Here is a 15864-nt window from a genome sequence, read left to right as displayed (position 1 = left end):
AGAAATCAAAATAGAAGCAACCAATATTCAAGAAGAAAAATTCGACCAACAACGAAAACATTTATTTTTACCACGAGAAGGAGAATATTCTGGCCTATTACTGGGAGACTCAATTGTTAACAGAATCAATGGGGAACAAATATCGGAAAATGTGTTGGCGAGAGGATTTGGTGGGCACAAAATTTCTGCTTGCTGGAACGCGTGAGAAATAGTAAATCGCGACATTTTAAACATGTAACTACGCAAATTTGAATAAATGACTGCCTCTCAAATGATTTCGACGCGAAGGAAGCCGTGAGTAGCTTAGAAAAACTAATTTATCTCGTAAATCATAAATTCTCTCTACAGAAACAATTTCACTATGTACTGAAACTCCCTTAGGCGCTTTTAGAAAAGATTTTAATCCAAATGTACAGAAGCTAAACAAGCAAATTCTTAATTTAGTACGGAATGTAAAGGTTTTGGGCGAAGTAAAATTGGATATTTTAGACATAAACAAAAATTTTAGTCAAAATACCGATGCGCTTAGCTCGGATGGTTTGCATCCTTCTGATGGGGGTGTTGAAATTTTGGTGCAAAGTTTTAGAGATTCTTTTAGAGGTTCTGATATTAATGCAAACACATGTGAGATTACAACCCGCCCCAGAATAAAGCAGACCCAACAATCATCAAATTTAGATCCAAAAACGACAGAAAAGATACTTTTTTTCCAAAACGGTGTAAAATTCTTTAGGAAATACTAGTTTCGCATTTTTTCTTGGTGCAAACTTTGGCGATTATTTAATTAAATTAATTTATTATGCTGAATATTAAATTCTGGTTGTTTTGTGCAATTTTTCTAATTTCCAAGGCTCAGATGGAAAATATAGAAAAAACCATTGTTTACTGGGGCTATCTAAGCTGCCATCAAAAGATATTATCATCGAAATGTGGGATAAACGAGCGGAGAGCTACCACACTGACTCATCTTTTCCTTTTTGCGTTGTTACTGACCCAAAGTGGGGATGTTGAAAAAAACCCTGGTCCTATTGAAACCATTGAAACAGTCTACGGCATCTGCTCAAAAAATTGTGCAAATCTTAAATTTGTTCATTTGAATTTTCAAAGTATTAGTAGAAAACGGATGCAATTGAAAAAATTTCTCGATGATATGGGCGAAAATACAATTATAGGAATTTCCGAAACCTGGCTTAAAAAAGAAGATATAAAACAATTTATGGAATCTCCACCCTAGAACGCATGCGATGTTCAGATATGATAGGCAATCAGCGGTAAAAAAGAAAGGCGGTGGCGTTTTGTTATATATACCAGTCAAATTAGCTCCAAAATTGAGGCCTGATTTAAATTTTTTTGATAAAGAAAAATATGAGTCAGTGTGGGTAGAATGCAAATCTACATTTAACATTTCCAGTAAAGAAAAAATGTTAGTTGTTTTGTGTTATAATCCAAGCAGATCAAACTTTATTGGTTTTTTGGAACAATTAACGCTTAACATAGATAATGCATTTTCAGTTTCTAATAAAATTACGCTTCTGGGTGATTATAACATAAATTATCTGGATAGCAAAGAAAAAGAAAATATAGATTCTATAATTATTCCATATGGATTGAAGGTTTTTTGTCCAAACGATGAGACCAGAATTAGTTCCTCAACTAAAACTCATATCGACTACATTATCAGTGACTATGAAACAAACGGCATTGAATTTTGTTTTGATACACCTTATAAAACCGACCGTTTTGCTTCATTTATTTTGACGGACACAAAATGCGGCAAAAGTTTACCGAGGATAATTTCGACTTTCAATAAGAAAAATTATCAGAAAAATGAATTTTGCAGTACACTCTCCGCTCTTCCTTGGTATCTCTTATATCAATGTACAGACGCACAAAACATGTTCTCGACGATGATTTATTTAATTTCTAGTGCTCTTCAGCAACATGCTCCTATCGAAAAAAAATTTGTTCGTAATTTTAAACCAAAAAATGTATTGAAAACGGAATGGTTCGATTCAGAATGTCAGCAATTGTTGAATAAGAAACAGAAATCACTCAAATCATATCGCAGTCAAAGCACAAGCAATAATTGGTCAAAGTACCAGTTTTTACGTAAAGAAATGAGCCAATTGATTAGAAGTAAACAACTCGATCACTCAAAAAATTGTTTTTCACTTCTCAGCACTATCCAACAAAAATGGAAATTTATTAACCAAGTTAGAGGTACATGATCTGGCAACAATCGAATTACAGTTCTACGAAATTCCTTCAGTGAAATGAAAACCCAAGACAAAAAAATTGCCAATCATTTTAATTTTATTTTTTTCGAACTAAAAAGCCTCCGAATTACAACAAATCTGCCTCTGAATCTGCACCTTTCCATTTTCAACACATTACAGTGAAGCAATGCTTTGATATAGTTCGAAAAATCAACGTTAGAAAACCTCTCGGACCTTGTACCGTACCTGCTTGGGCAATCATTGACGGTCAATCAGTTATAGTTCCACATTTAACTTTTGTCATAAATACTTGCTTAGATGAGAACATTTTCCCGATCGAACTGAAAAAAGCACACGTAACCCCTTTGTTTAAAAAAGATGACCCAATGGATGCAAAAAATTATCGGCCAATATCAATAACTTGTGCTTTTTCTAAAATTTTTGAAAAAATTTTACATGCCCAAATAACAGAATATCTTGACAAATTTCAAATAATGACACCATTTCAATTCAGATTTCGCAAAAATATTTCAACACAAGATGCTCTTGTTTATGTGACAGAAAGTATTCGAAATCAAATAGATTCAAAAAAATCGTACATGCAGCTTTATTAGATCTGTCCAAGGCTTTTAATTCTATTTAGCATGAAGTTTTAATTGAAAAAATGCTTTCTCTCGGTTTTTCAAATGGAGCAAATGCTTTAATTGCTAGCTTCCTAAACAAACGTATTCAAAGAGTAAACGTCAATGGAATTTTTTCAGACTGGATTAAAATCAAACGAGGTGTCCCACAAGGAACGGTACTTGGTCCGTTGTTGTTCAATTTATATGTTAATGACATACAAGAGCGATTATATGAAGGTTGTACTTTAGTTCAATATGCTGACGACTGTATGGTTTTTTCCTCTTCTATAATTTCTGAGGATGCTTTGAAACGATTGCAAAAATCACTTAATAATCTAACGGAATTTTTTGCAGAGAACAGTTTCCGGTAAGCCCAAAACTGCATTCTGGTCCGTCATCTTTGAATTAGCACGTGACATGTGGTCCGTCCAGATTTGATTCAAGTTAAAATAATCTTTTGGGACACCTTGAGCAATCAATTCGCTATGACACCCGTTTGACTCCAGCTCCGGATCACATACTGGCTGCACATTTTCCTGGCAAGTAAGCATATGTAATTCTGGATTAAAATCGTTAAGGAAAGCCTTGTTAGAATCAAATCCAAAAAAAAATAATCATTTTCTTCTGGTAACAGTCGATTGTATTAGGTAATTATAAAAAACTTATGAGAATGTACCAACCATTTTCTGCTCTAATTGAAGCCGTTGTCCAGATCGCGAACCAACAACTTGTTTCACTCTTTCTTCTTTATCTTCGAGTTTCTCGGCCTCATGATTCGCAATAAACGGTGACCAAAACTGAAATGGGTCGGTGAGAAGCTTATTAACAGCCAACTCACTGCCCTCAGATGAATTTCGATAGGATATATCATTGCTTTTGGACTCCACCCAAGCTGCCTCAAAGGCCGAGTTGTCGTTCAGTGTTGGGACTTGTGGTTCTTTTCCAATTGATTGGATTTCGTTTTTGTTCCTAATCTGAGCAAAATTTCAAAAAAATGGGATTGATACTTCGGAATTAAATCCAAGCATATTAGCATAAATTGTTGCTCAAGACGTTCTAAAAAAAATTGAATCAAATGACGCCACAGAAAACTGATTCCTTACCAATTTCAAATTTTTTTTTTAAATATATTTAATATCTTTAAGAGAACATAGCTGATACAATAGTAATTAATGGGCATTATGTCGCCAAAAAGTCAGAATGCAAATATTTAGGCTTTTTTCTTGATTCAAGTTTATCTTTTCATGCTCAAATCAAAACAATTCTCCAAAAAATGGCACAAGGAACTAAAACTATAGATACAATTGGACAACTGCCGACATTATCATTAATTGCCTTGCTTCATTGTCTTGTTTTATCACATTTGGATTATTCAGCAATATTTTTAATACAAATTAATGCTACTTTGATGCTATCTCTAGAGAAACAGTTGAACTGGGCGTTAAAAAGAACATACTTCAGATCGAACTTTAAGTCTTCTTCCCTTCTTTGCATTAGCAAATCGTTCATTGGAATCGCAAAAAGAATTGAGTTAAAGTGTATAACATACTTATACCAATATCTTACAAACAAAAAGAAGGCTTTTCAAAATACATTGAGACTACCGACTGCCAATTATAGGCTCAACAAAAGAACGAAACAAATTATTTTTGACAAACATTGTTCTACAAAAATCATTTTTTCATTTGACTTTTAAAAAATAGAATTCACTGCCCATAATTTTGCGCAATTTAGAAAAATCGAGAACAGGATTCAAGAAAAAATTGAAAGAATTATACGTGCGTGAATTGAGAAACAATCCAATATGTACAACTACAAATACGTGGCGTGATTTCCGTTTTTGCTAGTTCTATATGTTTTAATTTAGTTTATTTTTCCAGACATTTTTTGAAAGAGAATCTGTATATACTCTGTATATACGCTGTATGTTTGGACTATCTATAAAATCGTTTGTAAAGTTTTGATACCAGCTCGTTCTTAATTCTTAAAACTGATTTTTTTTAGTATCCGTAACTTCATATATTTTAATCAACCAATTTCTGAACTGTAACCGATCTTGTTTTGTTTTGTTTTGTTTATTGCTTGTTTTCTGATGTTGTGTTTTTGTTTGGTGTAACCACTGAACTTTAACCAACTTTATTATTTACACTTTGCTATACTGATGCCTCGGCTTTTTTCTGTATAGTAATTTAGGTGTTCTTTCTTCTTCAATAATAATAATAATAATAATAACAAAGGATTTAGGAATATAATCCAAGGGTTCGCATAAAACCCAGTCATTGCATTGTTCAAAGTTTAGTTTTCAGTTATAAGTGTAAGTTTCTTCAGGTCTCTACAGTTGTTGCATTCGCATAAAATGCGACAAGTGCATGTGTCTGATTCGTTGTAGCGAGTTTTGAAAACTTTGTGTACATTCCTAGAAGTCTGTTTTTGCATTCTGAGTCAAAATTTATGTCACATTTGAAGTATTTGTTGTACAGATTAGAAAAACGACATGCCCGAAACCAGAAATCCGACTCGCACTTCTTCAGACGCATTTGTTTGCAGACGAAATTTCGTGTCATTGAGCTCTTCGGTTTCCAACGTCAGTGATGCTTACATGGCTTCTCCAGTCGATGTCAACTTTTCCAGCTAGTATTTTTGCAAACAGCAGTCCAACATGAAGCTCTTGGTATAGAGACAAAGGAAGGATGTTAAATTTCGCGAGTTTGTCTTTATAGGAGATTTGGCTATTGCTTGTCATGAAAATCCACGAGATTTTTTCCGCTACACACTTTCTATGATTCCTAAGTCAACTTTTGATGGTTTCCAGATGGCTGAACCGTAGCACAGTATTGGCACAAAGTAACAGATATATGCGTTTTTTCTGGTCGCGAAATTTGCCTTTGAGAGATTCCTTTTGAGTACGAAGAGAGCGTTTAAGGCTTTTTCAGCCCTCTTTTTTGCGTGTTGCGTCCAAGAGAGCTTGTCGGTTATCAGGATGCCCAGATCTTTCATTAATTCAGTGGTTTCGAGGCTGTAACTGGGGAGTGCAATCGTAGCTGATCCTTTGATGCAGAGGACTTTACTTTTCGTCAGGTGCATTGACATGCAGTTTTCCTCGCACCACCTCCAAAGTCACGTAACATCTACGTTGAGAGTTAAAGGGTTGTCTCCAACAATTTTGTAGTCGTCTGCATAACCAAATGTTGCGGACATGACACATGACGGTAGATCATTTATGAAGACTAGGAAGAGAAGCGGCCCGGGTATAGAGCCCTGGGGAACGCCGCTGAAGACTTCCAGCTCTCCAGAAATTGTGTCATTCAGCCTCACTGTTTGCTTCCGGTTCGAGAGGTAGCTGTGTATCAAAGATAAACAATTTCCTCCAATTTAAGGAGTCGATAATTTCTCCATGAGGATTCCGTGCGCGACTTTGTCAAAAACCTTTTGAAAGTCCAAGTAGAAGGTGTTCAGGTAGTTGCAGTTTGGCGAATCTAGGCAGCCAAATATCTCGTGTAGATACTCTATTAAGTTTGTTATCGTCGATCGTTTAGGTCTAAAATCGTGTTGGTCTGGTGTTAAGGTTGGGTAGACATTTGGGGCCAGTTTATAAAATATTAGTTTCTCAAGCAGTTTTGACACTGCTGAGAGCAGGCTGATCGGCCTGTAATTTGATACGTCTTGTTTATCCCCGTCTTTAAAAATTGGTGCGATTTCGCTGATCTTCCATTTTGTTGGAAATATCGCTTTATTTGCAATCAAGTTGAACAATAAGTGGAGTGATTTTGGTAGTGACTTTGAGAGGTTTTTCAGAAGAGTATTACCAATCATGTCTGGTCTATTTGCCTTATTTACGTGCAGCTCGCTCAGGGCATCTTCTATTTCATCGATAGTGAAATTGATACTGTTCAGAAGAACGTTATCTTGTCGTTCTGCTTTCCCAACGTTGGCGTTTCGTGTGAAAACTGATCGAAAATGTATATTAAACAATTCAGCTTTTCGAGCGTCTGTATTGGTTATTTTTTGATCTAGGAAGATCTCTGAAGGGTTCATGCGAGACTTGGTGATCGATTTTAGATATCGTTGTATTTCGCTAAATTTCTCATTCTCAAAAAGCATTTTTTCGTGGAGATGCTGGTCGTTTTGAAGGGACAGTGTTAGTTCAGTTTGCAGATTTTCAATTTTGCCTTCGCTCGATGGGGTAGGTTTTCGCTGATTTTTAAGTTTGAGTGTATTTAATTTCTTGATAAGGTTGGAGGAATTGCTTCCCACCCAGGGAGCTAGTTCAGACCTGTGTTTTGTAGTGATAGGTAGCAGGTCCTGTAGTATTTCGTATAACTACTCGTACCAATGATCGAGCATCAGTTCAACGTTGCTCAAGCAAAATGATTGGAAGGGGTGCTGACGAATGAATTCATTCACTTCTTCACAGTTTGCTTTCTTGTACGCGAAAATGCCAAAATCTAGTTTTTGTTTGATGGCTGGTGTCTTTTTATGAACAGGTCGGTAGTCAAATGAGACTTTGGCATGGAGTGGCAAATGGTCGGAATTGAATAGACTACTCAGACGGTTGTCAAGTTTTACGCTGGTGACAAATTGCGGTTTGTTACTAAGGAGAATGTCTAGTGATTTTCCATCAGGGGTTTTTATTAGTTGTTGAAAGTTTGACTCACAGAGTTCGTCAAGGATTGACTGCTCATCTAGAGAAGTTGAAGTCATTGACGGCCAGTGTGTACAGTTAAAATTTATATCTCCAACTATATACGAACAAATTGCACTTTGTTCAAATTGCTTACGCCTCAGGAATTTTAGGAGTTCGTTTAGATCTGAGATTCCCCATGTGTAGGTACCGTTTGTAGGAGCGCTGTAGATTCAGCATATTAAAATCGGCTTGTTCAGTGATATGCGGATGATAACACAATCTTGAAACGCGGAATTGATTTGACTACTTGGAATGTTACGCTTTACTGCTATGAGTACGCCATCATGTTTTGTCAAGCCTTTGTCACTCGATCTGTCATTTTAGTGGATAACGTAGTTTGTCAGAAAAAGTGCAGCGTCGCCGATGCTTTCTGTCAACCAGGTTTCAGTTAGGCAGATGACTTGATAAGCGTTTTTTACTTGGACAGCATTAGAGAATGTTGTCCGCCGTTGATACTCAAGAATACTTCTGACATTGTAAACAAGGATATTCATCGTCACTGCTAGTCAATTGGGTGCTTCGGGATCTGGAAATTTCTCTTTTATCCACTTTCCACCTTTTCGAATGTACAGAGTTGCATCGTGGACTCTTATGTCCTTTCTGTCTACAGATTTGTCGCTGATAAGTTGCCTTCTTCTGACAAGGGCAAGGTTTTATTGATCAGCTTCTTCCTTCGTCAGTTGTCTGCTGAGGAAAATTGGTTGAGGGGAGTTTTTCAGTTTCCTCGCAGATAGCAAAATCATTCGTCGTTGGTATGCATTGGGCACTTTCAATAGGATTGTTCTTATCTTGTTCTCGTCATATCGACCCAGGCGTATGACATCGCCAATTGAGGCATTGACATCCATATGGGTCAATACTTTTCGAACTTTGGCGAGATCGTGTTCTTGGCGCAGTCTTGCTTCCTTCTCCGTTGATTCAGGGATTCCTCGTATGCGAATGCCATCGAGTTCCTCGGCGGGTTTCGGTGGCGGTTTTTGGCGACTGGCAGTTGAGCTAGGTTGGGTTGGATAATCTGAATCAGGTTGTTTTGTGCTTAGCAGCGTTTTGATTTCGATCACTGTTTTTTTTGAGGTCAGTCATTTCGTTTTCCAGGGTTTTCATTTGAGTATCTCGAAGTTCTTTTGAGGTTGTAGTTTCATGGGCAGCTTGGGTCAAATTATCTTGACGTTTTTCTTCAACGCATTTGTTGCATATCAATAGAGCATTTTTTTCTAAGGCTGGTACTCCATTGACAGCGGCTTCACTTAGACGAGTGCAGTCTTCATTCAGGTGCATTCGACAGCCACAGCAAAAGCAGTCGGAAGAGCTTTCATTTTTAAGGATTTTCTCGCAGCACGTACTACAACAGTCAGAGACTGACTTGACCCGATTTCGGGTGTTATGTTTAGACATCTTAAAATCGTAAAAGGGGCTCAGAGCCAGAGACTCGATGATCACGCCTGTTGAGATTTTAAGAATTAGGACTCAGATTTGCGTACCTGTTTAGAATTTTTGCCGTTTAGCTTCGCGCTTCTCGGCAGCCGTTTGACGCTTCGTGCCACGTGTTTTGAAGATTCTATTGAAGTCGGGAAAATAGTGCAGCACAGTAGCTAGAGTCCTTGACTCTATGTCAGCAGCCTGGTGCAGTTTTCGGGATTCGGCAATTAACGATTCGTCAATTCTTTCGGAAGCACTGATAATATGCTTGGTCACGTCGATGACGTAACAGTCTAATGAATTTAGAAGATCGTCGAATATGTAGGGAGCACCTTTGCGTTGACAGGTAACGACGCAAAAGAGGTTTGGGATAGTCTTAAGGGTCTCAATCAGTTCTTCGATTGTTTGGGGTATGTTGCCTTTTTTCGGGTGCGATGTTATTCTGTTGTTTAATAAATCGTGCCAGAGAACAATTTTGCAGTTCCTGAGAGGGGTTGATGTAAGATAATCGAGGCAGTAATTTGACGTGCTAGGGTCAAGATTCAGTCCAGGGAAAGAGTGAACAGGATCAGCAAGCTTATCTTGTTCCAATTGTTCAAGTTTATTGATGGAATGGTTAAGAGAACTTGAACCTACTATTTTGATCATAAGGTATAGAGACTAAGAAAAATAAATAAACAAAATTGGAATGAACTCAGCTGATTGGGAATTGGGATGGTGAACACAGCAAATCGGGAGCCGTCCAGAGTGTAGTTCCACCCAGTGTCCAGTGATAAGTAATCCAGAAAATATCGTCGTGATCAAACTTTTCAACAATTCAACATTGACTATTGGGGCCACCACGGCTGCCCCTTGTATTCATATTTTAACTAAAACTATTTAATAAGTTTATCTATCGAAGGTTAAATCACAATAATCACAATAAGTTAGAAGATCTCATAGTACTAGGAGCACAGGTTATTACTTCAATTTATAAAATGAGAGGAAACAAAATTCTATTTAAAAGTTGTGAGTGTCTTCTTTTCCTTCCTTTCTTTGAGCTAGGCATTTGTATGCATAAGTTCGTGAACCGAAATTAAATGCGAGAAGTTGGACTGAAAGGTCATCTGCCATTTGCACACATTGGTATGCTTGCGAACAATCAAGTTTGGTAAACAAGCTCTTTCCTGCGAAGTGGTTTGATGCATCGTTCATGTTTGAGATCGGAAAGTTGCTGTTGATATAGTCATTCTTTAGTGAATGATTTATCCTTCTGCGGTCAATCAACATCCGCAAATTACCAGATGACTTTCGATGTGCAAACAATGGACTGCTATATTTTGAATGTGACTGGTGGGCCTTGTGTGTACAAAGGTCGTGTGTGGGTTCCGGTTTCAGTTTGATTTTGAGATCGGAATTGTAACCAACATCAAATCTATGTTTGGCGAAGATGTCCGAAAATTTAACAAGCAAATCTTCTACTTTTGACCTTTGCTCCTGTGTCAACACCAAATTCTCCCACTTAAAATTCTTGATAAAAGTCAATCGATCTTGAAAGTTTATTTTCGGTTAAATTTTTTCGAGACTTTGAAAATGAAGAATTTGGTCGTAAATGTCACGTTGGATTTGTGGAAGTAATTCAGGGTTATGACATGTTTCAGGTGTAGGAAACCAAAAGTTTTCATACTCGAGTTTACGTTGCTGTTGAGACTGCTGATTATCCCAATTTTGCTGAATTAGCTCGTTAATGCCCATTTTAATATCGTCTAGATTATTCATTTTTGCAAAAGCAAGCATTTCTGCATCAATTGGTATGAGATTTTTGGCTTCTCTTAGGGTCAGAATTGAAAATTTTTCCAATTTCAGTTTTGAAAGGCAATGTCACGTGGTGATCAGTGATGTTAAATGCAGTGATATACACCAGGTTATTTTTCAGAACTTCACTAAATGAGGAAGTGAATGCAATTTCACAATTTTCTTCAAATTTTTTCGATGGGATTACGATTCCGGTTGTTTTTGCCATGTCCTGGCATGCGTCCTTTAAATGACATTCTACAAGAATTGTTTGATGCGGAGCTATTGTTTGACGTTTTGTTAGAGTCAGAGGGAATTTTTTCACTCGATTAATTCTTCTAGGTTCCTTTGGAGGTTTTATCTCGTTAATTTGCAGAGTCAGTTCTGGGAAATGAAGTAAATTATACTTGGCACAGATATAAATGTGGTGTTTTTTGTAGAACGGATTTCCTAGAAATATTGAGTTGGCCGCGTGTAGAGCGAGAAAAGATTCTTCAAATGTCATATCTGCCAATCTAAATTCTATTTTTACTTCTGTTTCAATTGGCACGAGTTGTCCTCCTGCCATTCGTACTCTCTTAAGTTTTGATTCACTTATTTTAAGAGGGCGGTATAGCGATTTTTCATCTTTTAAGTCGTCGAATGTCTGTTTTTAAATGACACTTGCACAGGCTCCTGTATCAACCAGGGCTCGTCTTTTTAATCCCGATGAGAATCGTAATTTTGTGTACGTCAAAACTATTCCTTCCGCTGGAATTATTGCGTAAAGGTAGATTATCTCATCTGGTTGAATTGACTGTTTTGATGATTTAGATGATTGAGATGATTTGGGGGCCGACTCGGTGGCGTTATTAGTTTTTTGGCTTTTTTGGAAACATGAGCGTTGCATCTTGTCCTTGTGGTTTTTGTCTCCACCAGCATTGTCTTGCTGTGTGATAAAATTTTCCACAGATGTCGCAGCGTTTTGCTGGTGGTCGAACCCTTGGTGCAAAAGGTCCACCGGGAAATTGAATTTCAGCTTGCGCTGTCTGATTTCCAGTGAAGTGTTGTTGTTGTTGTTGCAGGTAGTTCGCGTTTGGCTGTACCTGTGCTGGTTGGATTTGCACTATCGGTTGATTTTGCTGCATATTTTGGTACTGTTGGTATAGGTACGATGGAGGATGTTGCTGAGGTGCAATTGGTCCCATTTTTTGGAAATTAGGCTGATTATTGCTAAATCCAAATTGATTTTGCCAATTATTTCTGTTTTTTCCTTTCCTGCCACTTTGTTGCTGTCCAGGCAAATTATTTTGATTTTGATTACCACTAAACTGACCATTTTGGTTGTTGTTCTTGTTTGGTTGAAAAGGCGGATTCGATTGTTTCTTTGACTGCTCAGCTATTTGTGATCTCATTTCTTTGATCTGCTTCTCAATTTGTTCCTGATTTGTGGACAATTTTGTGAGAGCACTGATTAAATTTTCTGAGGCTCTGTCATTTACTTCATTAAATCCGTCTTCCGGGTAATCTTCTTTTCGGCATACTTCTAGAATCATGATTTGCTTCCTTGTCAACTTACACAATTCTTGGACAGTAGTTGCTTGTGGTTGCTCCATCAATTTTGATTGCAGCCAGTTTGGCATTCCTTTTATGAACATTCGTCTAATTTGTTCATTGCGATTATCATTTACTGCATCTATTCTTTCTTGTCTTTGTGCAGTTTCTCTCTGAAATCTCGCCGTGTCTGCTACTAATGGTGCTCAGTTTAATGCAACATCGATTGGGTCGACAGCTGGCAAATCTTGCGTTGGATACGCTCGTTGCGCTTTATTCGTCAAATTCACCAAGAAGTTCTCGGCTGAATCGGTTTTGGAGTCGTACCGGAGCTGTTCTAACTTCAGTACGTGGACTTGCTGGAGCTGCGGATTGGAAAAGTGATCCCGTAGAGCTGTGAGACTGTTCTCCACGTTCGCTCTGATTGCTGCTGGCAGCGTCTGGTAAAACCGTGGTGCCGCTTCTCGTAGATGTAGTTGTAAGAAGTTCACTTGTAGGCCAGGGTCGATTCCCGCTACTCCGATGTATCCTCGGAACAATTGCTCAAACTGCTGAAAGTCATCTGTTTCCGTTCCTTCGTAAGGTTCGACCAAAACTTGCGCGTGTGCCATCTTAATACAGTTGAAAGAATATCAAGTTTATGAAACAGTTGATGATAAAGCACAGCACTTAGTCAATTTAAGGGGAACACGAGAAAATTTTGCTAGACTTTCGCAATTTGGATTATTTATACTTCATGCAGCTTTTGCTATTCTGTTTTTGGTTATTATTGCCATCAGATTTGCTAATATTTCCGTTACTTCACTTTTTTGTGGTCGGGGAACTTATTAGTTACAATTTCAATTTACTGCAATTGAGAGTTTTGAGTTTATCTGTTTTACTAACTGTTTTGGCGTTGGAAACCTTTCATCTACTTCCTTTTCTGCCTTGTCAGAAGCTCACTTGACATACGGTCTGACTGGAGCCAAAAGTAGAGAAGTTGTAGGACACAATCCACATATCTGCTTCTGTAGATTGAGGGAGTTGACAGCCCAGAGATGTTGAAAAATTGTGAGTGTCTTCTTTTCCTTACTTTCTCTGTTAGTTGCTTAATGAATGTTGCTCTGCCGCCAACATCTGAGCATTGCTGTGCTCATCAAGCTGTTTTTCGCTGTTCTGCATCAGCAAAGTTGTTGTCACTTTCTGCTCGAATAAAAATGTTTGGGATTGCCGATGACTTTTTTGAATCCAGAAGTAGAAATTCCCGCGAAAGTCACCATATAATATACCGTATCTGGCGGATGGATAATACTGGTATATTGTCGTTTAGTGTAATGCGAGCTGTTCAATTGTTAATTTTTTTTAGCGCTACTGGCTATCAATTGTATTTAGATTGGATTCATTATTTTAGATATGTCTCGAGCGGTTAAGAACTATCTTGCTTTAAAGGATGCTGGTTACGATTACTAGCTTCTGATATCTCGCAAGCCGATCGGCGCAAGTAAGATCATGATTAGATTATTTTATTCAGTTGATTTGTCTCCAAATAATTTCTAGCTCAATCTATGATTCCAATGATTGGTATTAGTTCATCAAAATTGTTCAATGCGCTTCCTATGTCATCCATGAACTGTGTACATAAGTCGGCTGCTAAGCATGGATCAAGATAGTGACGTATGAATGAACTGAAACCCGTTACTGATTTTCTTAGACCTTGAGCTAGGCATTTGTATGCATAAGTTCGTGAACCGAAATTAAATGCGAGAAGTTGGACTGAAAGGTCATCTGCCATTTGCACACATTGGTATGCTTGCGAACAATCAAGTTTGGTAAACAAGCTCTTTCCTGCGAAGTGGTTTGATGCATCGTTCATGTTTGAGATCGGAAAGTTGCTGTTGTTATAGTCATTCTTTAGTGAATGATTTATCCTTCTGAGGTCAATCAACATCCGCAAATTACCAGATGACTTCCGATGTGCAAACAATGGACTGCTATATTTTGAATGTGACAATGTTGTTATAAGTCCATAATAGTGCATTAGGGCAAGTTCCACTGTCAATTCTTTTCGCAAATGTATCGGCGTAGGTGGGCCTTGTGTGTACAAAGGTCGTGTGTGTGTTCCGGTTTCAGTTTGATTTTGAGATCGGAATTGTAACCAACATCAAATCTATGTTTGGCGAAGATGTCCGAAAATTCAACAAGCAAATCTTCTACTTTTGACCTTTGCTCTTGTGTCAACACCAAATTCCCCCACTTAAAATTCTTGATAAATGTCAATCGATCTTGAAAGTTTATTTTCGGTTAAATTTTTTCGAGACTTTGAAAATGAAGAATTTGGTCGTAAATGTCACGTTGGATTTGTGGAAGTAATTCAGGGTTATGACATGTTTCAGGTGTAGGAAACCAAAAGTTTTCATACTCGAGTTTACGTTGCTGTTGAGACTGCTGATTATCCCAATTTTGCTGAATTAGCTCGTTAATGCCCATTTTAATATCGTCTAGATTATTCATTTTTGCAAAAGCAAGCATTTCTGCATCAATTGGTATGAGATTTTTGGCTTCTCTTAGGGTCAGAATTGAAAATTTTTCCAATTTCAGTTTTGAAAGGCAATGTCACGTGGTGATCAGTGATATTAAATGCAGTGATATACACCAGGTTATTTTTCAGAACTTCACTAAATGAGGAAGTGAATGCAATTTCACAATTTTCTTCAAATTTTTTCGATGGGATTACGATTCCGGTTGTTTTTGCCATGTCCTGGCATGCGTCCTTTAAATGACATTCTACAAGAATTGTTTGATGCGGAGCTATTGTTTGACGTTTTGTTAGAGTCAGAGGGAATTTTTTCACTCGATTAATTCTTCTAGGTTCCTTTGGAGGTTTTATCTCGTTAATTTGCAGAGTCAGTTCTGGGAAATGAAGTAAATTATACTTGGCACAGATATAAATGTGGTGTTTTTTGTAGAACGGATTTCCTAGAAATATTGAGTTGGCCGCGTGTAGAGCGAGAAAAGATTCTTCAAATGTCATATCTGCCAATCTAAATTCTATTTTTACTTCTGTTTCAATTGGCACGAGTTGTCCTCCTGCCATTCGTACTCTCTTAAGTTTTGATTCACTTATTTTAAGAGGGCGGTATAGCGATTTTTCATCTTTTAAGTCGTCGAATGTCTGTTTTTAAATGACACTTGCACAGGCTCCTGTATCAACCAGGGCTCGTCTTTTTAATCCCGATGAGAATCGTAATTTTGTGTACGTCAAAACTATTCCTTCCGCTGGAATTATTGCGTAAAGGTAGATTATCTCATCTGGTTGAATTGACTGTTTTGATGATTTAGATGATTGAGATGATTTGGGGGCCGACTCGGTGGCGTTATTAGTTTTTTGGCTTTTTTGGAAACATGAGCGTTGCATCTTGTCCTTGTGGTTTTTGTCTCCACCAGCATTGTCTTGCTGTGTGATAAAATTTTCCACAGATGTCGCAGCGTTTTGCTGGTGGTCGAACCCTTGGTGCAAAAGGTCCACCGGGAAATTGAATTTCAGCTTGCGCTGTCTGATTTCCAGTGAAGTGTTGTTGTTGTTGTTGCAGGTAGTTCGCGTTTGGCTGTACCTGTACTGGTTGGATTTGCACTATCG

At 37.7% G+C, this 15864-nt stretch overlaps 1 protein-coding gene across 2 annotated transcripts in view; it reads right to left on the bottom strand.

The window, feature by feature from the left end:
• The window catches only part of LOC134842774 (protein C-mannosyl-transferase DPY19L1-like), a 100655-nt gene extending 90826 nt beyond the window's left edge, over nucleotides 1-9829 (bottom strand). For both annotated transcript variants that reach the window (XM_063859258.1, XM_063859257.1), the window contains exon 1: nucleotides 9820-9829. The gene's annotated coding sequence lies outside the window, so the exon portion shown is untranslated. The remainder of the gene's footprint in view (nucleotides 1-9819) is intronic.
• Nucleotides 9830-15864: the final 6035 nt, after the last annotated feature.

Source organism: Symsagittifera roscoffensis, chromosome 3 (genome assembly GCF_963678635.1).
Source record: "Symsagittifera roscoffensis chromosome 3, txSymRosc1.1, whole genome shotgun sequence".
NCBI lineage: Eukaryota > Metazoa > Xenacoelomorpha > Acoela > Convolutidae > Symsagittifera > Symsagittifera roscoffensis.
The sequence above is the reverse complement of the archived record's forward strand: the minus strand, read 5'-3'. Positions and strand labels throughout refer to the sequence as shown.